Source organism: Mytilus californianus, unplaced genomic scaffold (genome assembly GCF_021869535.1).
Source record: "Mytilus californianus isolate M0D057914Y unplaced genomic scaffold, xbMytCali1.0.p SCAF_6, whole genome shotgun sequence".
Taxonomy (NCBI): domain Eukaryota; kingdom Metazoa; phylum Mollusca; class Bivalvia; order Mytilida; family Mytilidae; genus Mytilus; species Mytilus californianus.
Genome location: NW_026262712.1, coordinates 59,704,196 through 59,718,955, shown reverse-complemented (window position 1 = coordinate 59,718,955; position 14,760 = coordinate 59,704,196).

The window sequence follows — 14,760 nt, the reverse complement described above, 5'->3', positions numbered from 1 at the left end:
CATGTTCTCAACCTTAATATGCATATTAATTTGCTGCTGGACGTTATGCAGCCATCCATCATCATCATCATCGCCATTATAGCAAATATAAGCAACAGTATTGCTTTCAACATTGAGAAAAACCCATACCTTATAGTCGGCTATAAAAAGCAGTTACTGACAGCAAGTTCAAAGCCAATAACTAATAAAATAAAGTCATGTATCTAAGACTAAAATATCAATCAGTACACATACAACATCCAATGGACTTAGCGTAAAGATGTCATTAACAGTCAGAGAAAAGGGGAGCGTCTTTTTACCACATAACACCACAGAACACCACAGAACACCCAAAATTTACCACAGAACTTCGAAATATTAATACTTCAGACATTATTACCGTGTTATTGTTCATTCTTTTTGTAATTTGACATTTATTATTCAAATAAATTTAATTTTTCTTTTTAGGGTCGACTCACTATCGCTACGCCCCCAACTGAATGGCCAATAATTGGGACCAAAAACCCCTAGCTATTAAAACCATAATATACAAAAATTATTTATATTTGTGACATTTATATTTTAAATACATTTTAATCTTTTTTGTAATTTTAAATCATTTTTGAAAATGTTTAGATGCATTACGTAATTATTTGTTAAATTTATTTTGTTTATCAGTTTTTTTGGTCACTTTTTTTTTATTAATGTTATGTTAAGAGTTGATACAATAAATAATCAAAATGGTTAATGTGACATTTAATTAAATTTGTTGTCAACAAATAATTCAACTTTATTAAAGTGATTAAAGTAATTAGTTAAGCTGATATCAAGAGTTGTTTCAAACAATTATTTAAACTTGGCTAATGTTTGCACATCAAAGTTTTCTCCATTAGAGTTATATATAAAACAATCCTGGGTTAAGGGCTACCAAATACTTTCAAAAAGATATCTGAAGTTGTTGTAGGACAGTAATATTTGAGTTGACTAATAACATATTATAAGTGTGTTTTTTTAAATGTCAAAAAGTTCAAGTTCGATGACTGTTTTTGGATTCCTATGTTGTGTGTGTATCTTCTCCAATCATTTGACAATATTTCGGATTTTTACCACATTTTGTATGCATTTAGAAATCGTTGAACTGAAACTTTATATCGAAAAACTGGTGCATGTATATGTAGCATTTACATATGGATTCTATACTTTTGAGTCCATAATTATTGTCGACCTTAGTAAGTTCACCGACACAATTAAAGTACCAAAATTTAATTAGATTAACCAATTTTGACACTTGTCGTAATCACCAATCAAGCCAATTAACATGTCATTTAAGTTTTCACACCTGAGACATCAAATAAATTTAATTGAATTACCTTATATAATCAGGTGGCATAATCCAAACAATGAAGAATTTTGTAAATATTCCATTATTAATGATATAAATATTATATTAAATAGAATGTTGATAGCAGTCTTCCTGTTTTAACTAACGAACTGTAATGTTTTAAAATTTAATGCTATTATGAACCAAAAACAGAAATCTAAACTTCGAAAATTGTGCCAATTCATTAGAATTATAAATGACAAACTGGATTCTCTCTGATGATAACCTGTCGGCTATACTGATCATACCGTTGTAAAATAACTCATATTTAATGCTTCCTCAACAAATGTACAATGCAATGTAATGTAAATTAATATGTTTTTCTGTATACCTTTGTTCAACTTAGGTGATACCAGAATAAAATGATATATAACTATTGTCAAGTAATTTCAAGAATACAATTTTATAATAATAAAAATTCATGATTAAAATGTGAGCCGATGATCACCATCATTTTAGTTGAAAAATTAAATTATTGTCTTATAGGTTTATTAATTTCACAGAAAAAAGTTACATATGAGAAATATTAACTCTTCCTGCCAATCAAGTCAATATTATTCATTGCGTGATTCGCGACGGTAAAATCCGTCAGGTCAACTTTTTTTGAAGAAAATGTTTTTTTACTATAAAGGTTATGTTTTCATATAAAATATTCATTAATCTCGCAGATTTCTTAATTTAATGAAAAAATGTTAAAATAAAAAGCGATATTAGCATATTAGCACTTTCTGTCGATCAGATCAATATTATTCGTAGCGTAATATTCGCAGGTAAAATCCGTCAGATCAACTTTTTTTGTAGAAAAACATGTTTTATTTATATGAAGTTTTTATTGTTAAACAACATATTTAATAAAATCGCAGATTTCTTAATTTCACGAAAAAATATTGTAAAACAAAAGAGATTTTAACACTTTTTATCGATCAGTTCAATATATTCAAAGCGTATATTGGATCATATTAATCGTGCGGTAAATTTTTTTTTGCTCAAAACCATTTTTTTAAATGTTTATTTTAGATTTTCATTATTATAATGCATTAGTTTAGTGTCTCAAAGGTCTCCATATGTAAAAATATGCCAAAAAACAAAAAAGTTATATGATCATTTTTTATCTCATCCAGTCAATCGTCATGTCATTGGTGTAACCCGAATTAAAGAAATAATGTAATTCTGAATTATTAGATTTGCATTTTATAAAGTAATTCTAATGTTCTGTGGTATATTACAGTAGTTTTATTGTAATGTGTGTAGTTCTGTGGTATATTTTGAGTGTTCTGTGGTATTCTGTGGTGTTCTGTGGTAAAAAGACGCTCCGAGAGAAAAGCATTCATTCTATCTGAATGAACAAGGGTTATTTTTCCATAATAAAAAACGGGAAAAGGTGCGCTTTTCTTTTGCTTCGGGATATGGTGTAATGAATTTAAGTGGGCCATAGGTCTATGTCATAGGTCTTTTGAAAAACCATACTTTTATTTATAAAAAGTGGCGCTTCTGGACATCAACCTTTGAGCAATTTGGCATAAATTAGATCTTTGCCAATCGTGGGTGGATAATGCACCCTAAAGTGAAATTGCCCTAGCTGATTATGTAGTCACTTGGCCAAACGTCTAGGTCGCACTTAGATCAGCAATTAATAGACTAAATTTGATTTTTGTATTTAGTTTGACAATGTCCCTCTGGTAGAGATTTTTTTAGTGGAAAATATCTCGGAAACGTATGGTACGTTATATTATGACTATTTTCAAAGATATTTCACCACTGCACCTCTTCTGAATAGCAAGCTTTGTTTCATGCAAAATCTTTTGAGCCAGTAATTAGAGTTTTTATCAAACTGACATGAGTAATGTTTCTTCAAGAGATGCACACAAGTGCTGAAATGGCGTTAAACACCAATCAATCAGTCCAAGAGAGGAAAAAAGCATTGTATTTAAGGCGAGGCGTATATTAGAAGGATAGGAAAGTCCCTATACCGCCTTGTTAACATCCGTGAAATATCGCGATATACGAGTTAGATATACGTCCTTGATTTAAGGTCATAAGGTCGAAGGGTCAGGGTGATAATAGCAATGAAAAGACTAAAAATTGGCTAACATTTTGGTTTCCAGGTAGAGGGATGATGTGCTTCTGAATATTTTCTTTATTCTTCCAAAAGTTTTCGGAAAGTTGCATGTCCCTTAACCCCCATGTCAACTAACCCTTATTGACGCACCGGTCTCATTTCTTTCGGAGTTCAAGAGATTCCCTTAACTTCCGAAGCAAGGTTGTCAGCTCTCCGAACTTTGTCGAAGTCCTGCCGAGTTTATGAGCGTCGGTCCTTGCTTGGGAGTTGGAGATTCCCTTAGTGTTTGTTTAAAGTAATTTTTATCTTCTTTAAATATGTATGAGATTTGAACATTGTTAAAACTTCTAATTTAAGTCCTCATCGCCGAATGATCCTTTACTCAACTATTTTCCTGCATTGACCTACATTTTGCCGGTTTGACATTCTCGTGTGTATTGTTGACAGTACATATATGCCGAATAAGAAAAAATTACTTACTTACAGATTTATTTTCAGTTATTATCAGATCAGAATAATTATACACTTCCAAATCACAACCCTCGCCCCTTAGAATATCAGATGGCCATCCCCTCATATAAATAAGTTTATATTGTGGTTAAGCTCTTATATTTTATTAGCTGTAATATAGCGGACTACAAAACTAATTTTTTGTCAGTTAAACGTTTTGGCATACTATGGTATATATTAACAATTAGCAATAATTTCTGAATCTAATACATTCATGTCAAAAGCGTACACCAAAACATTGATATAAAAGCAATTCGCAATGCTTTCAGAATCTAATACATTGTCAATAGCGCACACCAGAAAATCGATATGAACAATTCGCAATGATTTCAGAATCTGATACATTTTCAAAAGCGTACACCATTGTGATACTTACAACGTCGTGAATAATAAACAATGGCGTAGCGTTACTTTCCTTTTTGTTTTGCGGACAATTCAATTATCCTCAATTATTTAGATTATGAAAGTTGTTTCGTACAAAATCGCGTCTTAGGTGGAATTTTTGCTTAAGAACTATTCAGTATGATTTTATATTGAAATATATGACGAAAAGATACTTGTAAGTTTGTAGTAGATATCTAAATGGATGATGAACATACAATATCATAATTCTCAGAGTCTAAACTGGTCGAAAACATTCGAAAAAGTCCGATTCCTTGTCTTTGAATGAAGTTGGTGATTGGAACAAACACTTTCTTGATCGTCGTTTGTCATTAAACACGTGGTCACAATTCGAAACAGAGGATTGCTGAACAACTATGAAATAAGAAAACTGTTCAGTAGATAAAACTGGCGGGTCAATGAAGATCAGATCTTTGGTGAGGTCACCGACTGCGTTAGACCCGGTTATCTTTTTAGAGTTGAAACAACGATTCAATTCGTCAATGTCATTTTGGTATTGGTATTTTGTTGTGGAAAATTTGACAACACTGCTCTCCGTTTCCATAGTAATGAACGTGTCTTGTAGAATATTCTGGAAAGCACCACCACAAGTCTTGTCAGAATTAGGCGACGTTTCCATTGGCGATAGTAAGAAGTCATTGTCCTTGCTCCGTGGTATCTGAAGAATGACTGGTCCTGCAGAAGACGGGATGTCGTTCTTAGCTTGGCTGTTGTTTTGAAACGTCGGCGACCATTCTTTGTTGTATAATGGATTAAAGTCATCAACCATGAAGTGATTACACATAGTGATATCGTTATTCGAGAAATCCATGGATATTCCTGGAAAACAAAGAAAATTACATTTTGAAAAAAAATCACAAAATTGAACCGTCTTGAATAAATAGTCGTCTCGTTCTCGTTTACGTTTGTCAAAAATAAAAAAATGAAACGCACAATTAGAATTGCTCCAGTTACGATTATTTTTTCAGTAGTCACTTAGTGGAATGCAAGGACATAGTTTTACCCTTGTTTGTGATTTCCATATATATTTAAAAGATGTACACACTTATTTTTTTATATCGTATCCACAGATGTATACTGCTGATTTCTGTTCACTATAGTTGCATAACTATGTCATGTCAATACTTTGTGTTACGTGAAATTTTAAGTTGGTTAAAGATATAATTTTTCAATCGGAATATAGATTAAAGAGAACCGCGAAATTAAGGTCACAACCTTAAATTTGCATATATTATAAAAGTTCAGAAGAGAATATACATGTGTAGTCATGTAATAGATGCTGTGAGCACAACTTCATAGTAAACAACATTAAACCCAAACTTAACCTGATAGAAGGAAGGAAGAACGGACGGAAAAACCGGAGATCATTGTTTTCTTCTTTCGTAGGCATGCCATACAATGAAACGAACCACACCATGGCAAAAAAACCCCAACCAAAAATAGGTGTGACTATGTGCTCATGAAGGACAAGCATTGCTTGTTTCACTAGTCACAACTGTTGTAGTGCTCATAAAACATTTGTTATTGAAAAATATTATCAAGTTAGCAACCATAGTTATAGACAGTCTCACCAACTGTGCGAACACGTATTCGTAAGAGAGCCAAAATAAAATCTTGTTCAATGCGAATATAGAATATCCTGATAAAACATCGAATTGCATATGAACGATTAACCCTGGACATCCGGGTATAAAAAGAAGAAAAAAAGAACACCTCATTGTCTTTTTACAGCTAGAGGCACATGTAACTGTTTCTGTATTTTTGTCATTGAAATTTCAGTAGATTTACATATCTTTGGTTGTGTTCTTAATGTCACATTGTAATTTCGGAGCAATTAGACATCCGGGTATAAATAAAAAAAAAACCTTCTTCAGTGTCTTTTTACAAAGGCACATATCCCTTTTTCAGTATTTTTTTCAATGAAATGTCAGTAGATTTACACATTTTGGGGTGTTTATTGTGTTATGTTCTAAATGTCACATTGTAATGTCGGAGTAATTGGACATCCAGGTATAAATAAAACAAACAAAAAAAAAACAAAAACCCACTTCAGTGTCATTTTACAAAGGCACATATACCTTTTCTGTATTTTTGTCATTGAAATTTCAGTAGATTTACATAACTTTGGTTATTTATGTTGTTATGTGTGCTGTCTCGTTGACATAATCCGACATCTTCAAGATTATATTAGTGTCCCTGATAACAGCAACGTTAATTAACACGAGTCAAATAAGCGCTATGCTTGAATATTCCGAAAAATCTATTAATTGGAGTCTTCTATACCACTCAATTAATCATATTTTGTTCCATTTCAAATTTTAATTTTTTTTTCAAAACATGTAAAGCACGTGACGTTTAGAGCGGTGAATATCAATTTTCTTCAGGTGAACATGCTGTTTTTATTCAGAATACAATTCATAAATATTACTAAAAAAAAGTTCAACAACACAACGACTGACTGAAAGTGAAACAAAATATCAACTGATCTTTCAAGTTTGTGTTTTCTTAACATTCAATCATTTGACGTGTATTCAAAAGTGCTACAGTCATGTTGGTCAAATATCAGACAGCGACACTGCGCAAACTTTGAGGGAAGGGTTATCATTGATAGTCACGATTTAAAAAAAATGTTCTCACATGGTCATTTAATGATGCTTATAGTTAGTAGACACATTTGTCTTTTAAAATACAACTGTAATGAAAGGATCGAAAATTAATGATGCTATTTATATACATTTATCAGTTTTCAAGAGCTAATTTGACAACGCGGCATCAATAATATGGCTTCTATTATTACGATTGAAAAAAAATAGGTTGCGTAATGGGGAGATAATTCTGACGCAGTAGAATCTTGACTGACTATGGATCAATTCTTGTTTAATAACTAATAGTATTCGATTAACCAACTCGGGACGATTGAGACCTTTAGAGATTGTATAGACACCTGTCTATTGTTGATCATCTGTTTTGAAATTCCTTTCTTTTGCCGGTAGCTGTCTGATATATACCCCATATATCTCTTTTTATTCATAATTACTGCCCTGTTGTTAATTTTACTTATGAAAATATTGAAAAGTCAGAGTCTGATTCATATAAAGCTAAATTATTAGCGTTAACTTTCTACAGATATTCCAAACTTCCTCAAACTTCTTTTTATGCAAATATATTACAGATAACTATTTAACAGTAAATAAACATTAACACATTAGAATGAGTACATTAAGTTATTAGTAAGATTAATACCTAATATTTAAGTTTGTTGATAAAATGTTATATAGATAAGATAAGATAAATTATCCCAGTTCCAAATAGTGCGAGTGCCGGAATAGAGACAGAAACATTAACAATTTGAGAAGGCGTTTATATAAAATATAAGACACGTTGTTAAGTAGCATTTTTAATTGAAACATAAATTCATTACTGTTTAATTATTTTGTCCCCTTCCTCCTTCAATTTTTTATGGTGAATTTCAATACATGAAATTTTACATGAAAATGAAATAATCTAGTGTGCCTAAAAAAACTTACGACAACAAAGATTATGCTAAATGTAGTGTTTCGGCAGTACTTCGAATTCGTTAGGGGGTAAGGTCAATTAAACTTGATTAACTATACCATTTTGACTTCATTCTAAACATATGAGCAAATCATAAACGTCTGAAGAGACCCTAAACCCACTTGTTTGTATACATATTATGGAGAAGGGAGGACAACATTATTAATCAATAATACATTCGACATCATTTCCATTTAAGGATGTACTTAGGTGATCTAAGGTAAAATTAAATAAATCAAAAATTCAAAATTGATACTTTAAGATGGAAGAGTATTAGTTAAGGATCAAAATAAGCTTAAAGTATTGATAGGTCATGGAGCTCCTTTTCGAGATATTTGATTTATGAAATATGGCGGGAAAAGGCTGACTCTGACTTTTACCTTATATTTGCATTGGTATTATTTGGGTCTCAAATCAGAAGAAAGAAAATCAAGAATCCGCTAAACTTTTGTCAAATGACCTTTTATGAGCTATTAATTCTTATGTTAAAAGATAAATAGGTGTTATGGGGCAAAATATTTTACCTTATTTTGTATGGAAAAAAATCGAGGAGTCCGAACATTTAACACAAATTCCAAAACCTCACCTAAGTACACCCTTAAAGTTATTTTTAAGTGTACTCAAATTGATTCATTGGACCTACCTGGTCTTTCTAAATGGTATAGGTTCTTTGGTTTGTCGTTAAAGACTTTTAATAGCAGTGTTCAAATAAAGAACGAAAATTTGCGCTTTAAATTATATAAACTGTGGCCGTTTGTTGTTCAAAGTGCTCAAAGTTTGAGAAATTGTTAAGAAAACAGGGAAGCGATAGATTTGCCTGTGTATACATAGTTACTGACATAACATACATCATTAAATGATTAACCGAACCGAAAAGACAAATGAAGGAAGTTTTCACAAGAGTTTATATATTCTGGGACTTTTATACTAACGTTAGTACAACAATACAATAGTCCCATATTTATTATATAAGATTGAAATACATTAAAAAAGGATTAATTGTTGCATGGTAACGCATTAATTGTTTTTTGTATTATAATCGAAGAAGCCATATACTTATTTTATTCTTTTCGTGATAATTTAAAAATAACCATGTAAAACTAAATATTTAATGTAGACATAAAGCATTTTGGGGTCAACTTTTTTATAAGCCATTTTTCTGTATTCTTTATATTTTTTGCCTATTATTCTCTGTTCTATAATTTTTCTACCCATCATTCTCTATTCCTTATATTTTACCACACGATTGTTCTCTTTTTCTTTATTTTTGTGGTCCTTTATTCTATACTTTTTGCCTAGTGTTTTCTATTCCTTAAACCACATCAATACCCTCATTAATTGTTGCGTTGTAGCATCATTTTCTTCTTCTTTCCTTTAATTTAAGAAGACCTTTACTATTTCATTCTTTTCGTGATATTTCAAAAATAACCATGCAAAAGTAAACATTTAAATTAGACATAAAAAAGCTTGGAAAAAAATTGAATAAATATAAATAGCTGCAATGTTATTTGGGATATTCTTTTTATATTTTTGTCCAGAATTAACGCCCGTGACTCAAACTGAAGTTTGTCCCAACAATCACTACATCAACATAGTAAAATCGTAACAGTTTTTTTAATGACTATAAAAATAACAAATCAAATCCAGGTCGAAAATGATTTTTTTTATAGAAAATTACATTAATTCTGACCGTATATATATATCTTTATTCTCATCACCAAGTACATAGGTACAGAGAAGACATGCATGTAATACAGTACATTAAATACATAAACATAAATATACAATATATACAACAACAACAAAGACAAAAAGAAATTATTCAGGAGGACACACTCGCTTGTTTAAAATTCGTATAAACTTACATAAATTTATGAGATCTGTCCTATTTGTAGACGACATAATTTCAGTAAATAATATAATATTTGGCCTTATACTAAAATTTCGATTTATAAATTTATTTCTCTCTTCTCTAAAATGTGAGCAATTAATAATGTAATGGAATTCATCTCCAATATCTAGCTTACATAAATTACACTTTCTTTTTTCCCTTTCTATATTGTACCATCTTCCAAGTTCGACTGGAAGTTTATGGTTACATATTCTAAATTTACATAATGTTAAAAAATCTTTTTCGTCTAAAATATTAAAATATTCTTCAAAACACAATTGGATTGAAGACAATAGTTTTTTTAGTTTTTATTAGTATGATTGTTTTTTAGTTATGATTTTTAATAGAGTAGAAATCGGTTTTTATTAATTGCACTTATATTTTTGCAAGTTTATTTTTATCGTTAATTTTCAATATAATTATGTTGAAATAAAGTTACATTTTCGTCTGCTAAGATTAGTTAAAGATAACAGTATTTTCCAAAGAATTTATTACAGTGTAGAAAGTTATTGTTAATCTTAACGGGATTCCTAAATTTTATGACACCTTCAGTAGGTCAGTCTAGTCAGTTAGAGTTCAAATAATAGTCGTCTGCAAATGCAGTTGTGGCGATTTAATTACTTTGTTTTGATCATCTCTGGGAATCAGGTTAAATTAGTGTTAAATTTTATGTCTAATGTTCAGACGTAAAGAGATCGTCTTTATCATGCGATAAGTTAACATCGAAAACAATGTTGTGAAATTGTAATGCGCAATGATTGTAAATATTGTAAATATTGGATTAAAACGTAGTTATTAGCAAACATTCGAGTTAGTTATATGTTATGGATATAATAATGCTATTGGTATAATATTATCGTCGAACTCCCAAATCCCAAATCGTCGAACTTTATATGAACAATTTATTCCACTGCACAATTCAAATCGTCTCCGCAACATTTTGGTAGCAGAGCGTGGTTCAATGAACTGTAATCGTAATCGTATTGTGAGAAAATGAGTAATTGGGATTTGGAAATAGAAGCAGAGGCAAGCGAAGGAGACAAAATGGACGAAACCGTAATTGCTAAACCGGACGAAAGTGTACGATTAGAAGATCTAAAGAAGGAAAAAGCGAAAGCAAAATCGACATTCACAAAAACTAGACATTCATTACTACAAATTCTTGAAGAAGATTTTCCGGATCGTGAAGAAATAAAAGTATTTCAAGAGAAACTGATAAATGCGGAAGAAAAAGCGATGGATATTATGGGGAATATTTGTGATGAATATAAGCACAGGAATGATATACTAAATATGAAGAAAACAACAAAAGAGATGGAAAAAATGGAAGAGGAATTTACGGACGCAGAAAATGAGTGTCGTGATTATTTGATCGAGAGTAAGGTTGGGTCAAGCGTTGGTTCTAGTGTATCGAGAATATCGAAACGGGCTAATGTGAATTCCGGAAATAAAGTGGAAAGTAAACCTATAAATAAAGAAAAGGAAGTTAAACCAGAATTTGAACAAACTACGAAAGAAGAAAATAACGACAAGCAATTAAATGAAACGAAATTTAGTTCAGAATTAGGACAGGATATGTGGAAACAGTTGAAAAGAGTTTCAATACCGGTTTTCACAGGAAATAAAAGGAATTATCAGAGCTGGAAAGCTGCATTCTTAGCATGTATTGACCAAGCACCGGCAACAAAGGAATATAAATTATTACAACTGAGACAATATGTGGAAGGTGAAGCTTTGCAAGTTATAGAAAATTTAGGACATTCAGCAGTTGCTTACGATGCTGCAAAGGAGCGTTTAGAAAGAAAGTATGGAGGACAAAGAAGACAAATAACATTGTATATCGAAGAACTTGAAAACTTTAAACCTATGAGAGAAGGATTCGCTAAAGACATAGAAAATTTTGCAGATTTACTGGATATAGCAGTTGTGAACTTGAAAGAAGCAGGTCGTTTTGAGGAGTTAAAGAATGGTTCTTTATACAACAAATTGCAGCGAAAGATGACAGAATCTATGTTGTCGAGGTATCATCGTTGGATATTTGAAAGCGGAAAAATAGAGTCAGTTGAATGTCTACGTGAATGGATTTTACAGGAAGCAGAGTTTCAAACTATAGCATCAGAAACTATACACGGATTAAGTGCGAACACCAGCAGCAATTCACAGCGGAATTATAAAGGAAATCGTAGGGATGGATTTAGAACATTTTTTGGAGAATCGCAAAATAAAGAGAACATCGGAAATAGGGAATCAATAAAACATTTGTGCAAGTGTTGTAACGGTCATCATGGAGTCTGGAGATGTAATGAATTTCGGAAATTAACCGTTCACAAGAGATGGGAAACCGCAAAACGACTTCAGTTGTGTTATCGTTGCTTAGGACATGATCACGTTGGCAGACAGTGTCCGAGAAGTAGAGCGTGTAACTTGGGTGGATGCAAAGAAGTGCATAACAGACTTTTACATAGGGATAAACAATCGTTCAGTGAGCCAAAGGTTCCAGTGAGAACCGAATCGAAAACAAAACAGAACTATGCTACTGAAAAGAAGGAAGATACAGCCGCCGCCACTGAGGGGGAGAGTCAGAATCGCACAATGATCGGCCTAGACAGAAAATCAAACTTCGTTACGCTTAGAACAGTACCCGTAATATTGAAAAATGGAAACCGTACCGTAAGCGTTAATGCATTACTGGATGACGCAAGTACGAAAACGTATATCAACGCTGATGTTGCCGCTGAATTGGGACTTCAGGGACAAGTTCAGAAAGTGACAGTTAATGTGTTAAATGACAATGTCGAAACATTTGAAACTATGCCAGTCGAGGTTAGACTTCAAAGTCATAATGGTCAAACAGACGCCAAGATAGTCGCATTCACTACTAACCGTGTAACCGGAAGTTTACAACCAGTTGATTGGAAACAACACGCTCGGAAATGGGAGCATCTTGCAGGGATTAAATTTCCGAATCTAGGACAAAGACCTACCGTTGATATGTTGATTGGGCTGGACTATCCGGATCTACATTATTCTTATAGAGATATACGTGGTAAACCTGGAGAACCAATTGCTAGACTAACACCGTTAGGTTGGACGTGCATCGGAGATCCGAATAGCGGACAGGAGCAGACACTATTTAACCGAACGTATTTTGCTCGTGGACATGAGAATCGAAATGATTTAGATAACATTGTAAGGAAGTTTTGGGAAATCGAAAATGTCAAAACACCAAGCGATAACGTATTTCTAAATAGTGATGAGCGAAAGGCATTGTCTATTGTAGAGCAATCTTTGGAATTTAAGGACGGACACTACGAAGTTAAAGTACCGTGGAAAGACGACACACCATTGTTACCGAACAATTACAACATGGCTTTGCATAGATTAGAAAACACAGAAAAAAGATTAAAGAAAGACCCGAGTATTGCAAAAGATTACACACAAACCATAGAGAAATACATTGAAAAAGGATATGTTCGAAAAGTGTCGGCAAAGGAGGAGACCGTACCAGGAAAATGGTATTTGCCGCATTTTCCGGTGATTAGACCGGACAAGGAAACTACTAAAACGAGGATTGTATTTGATGCGTCTGCAAAGTTTCAGGGGATTTCGCTAAATGACACTATTCATCAAGGACCAAAGTTACAACAGGATTTATTTGATGTACTATTACGCTTCAGAAAGAATCCAGTTGCACTTGTTTGTGACATAGCCGAAATGTATTTGAGAATAAAAATTGCACCAGACGACAGACCGTTTCACAGATTTTTATGGCGCGCAATGAAAACTGAACATGTACCAGAGGAATATGAATTCAATAGTGTTGTTTTTGGAGTAAATTCGTCTCCATTTCAAGCTCAGTTTGTTTCTAGAAAACATGCCGAAATGACGAAAGATTTATATCCGCGAGCCGCCGAAACAGTTCTCAAATCTACATACATGGACGACAGTATGGACTCTGTAATCAACGATGAACAAGGCATCGAACTTTATAATCAGCTATCACAGTTATGGGAAAAAGCAGGAATGTATGCACGAAAATGGCTTTCAAATTCAAAGGCAGTTTTGCAATGTATTCCAGAAGAAGATCGTGCGTCACAAGTCGATCTCGATGAGGGATATTTACCGTCCGTGAAAACTCTAGGAGTTATATGGCAGGCAGACAATGACATATTCACATTTAAAGCTAACCCACCGGCAGATGATTTTAAATTTACTAAACGAAACATTCTAAGCAAAGTTGCTACGTTATTCGACCCGTTGGGATTTATTGCGCCGTACACAATAAGAGGAAAACTACTACTACAAGAGATGTGGACAGCAGGACTAGACTGGGACGACCAGTTAGACGAAATACTTGTTGACAAATCAAGAGAGTGGTTCCGTGAACTTGATGAACTATGTTGTATTAAAATACCGAGATGTTTGCAGTTAGACGTTGACATTGTTTCAACGAGTCTTCATACATTCAGCGACGCTTCTCAGGAGGCTTATGGTTCAGTTATATATGCTAGACACGAGTATAAGAGTGGCACGATATCTACGAGATTAATAGCAGCGAAATCGAGAGTTGCTCCGTTAACTTCAGTCAGCATTCCACGACTTGAGTTGATGGCCGCAGTTTTGGGATTAAGATTAGCACTTTCAGTTAAACACGCATTAGAAGTACCTGAGGATAACATGACATTCTGGTCAGACAGTATGAACGTTTTGTATTGGATAAGAGGTAGGAGTAGAGAGTACAAGCCGTTTGTAGCGAATCGAATCGGAGAAATTCACACTTCATCGCACCCTAAACAATGGCGACATGTGCCAACAAAGGTTAACCCAGCAGATTTAGTATCTAGAGGTAGGAAAATTGAACAATTACAGTCGGACGTAATTTGGTGGAATGGACCGGAATTTCTACAAGAAGAAGAACCGCAATGGCCGGAAACTAATATTCTGATAGAAAACGTACGTGATACCGAACTTAAGTGTCAAAAG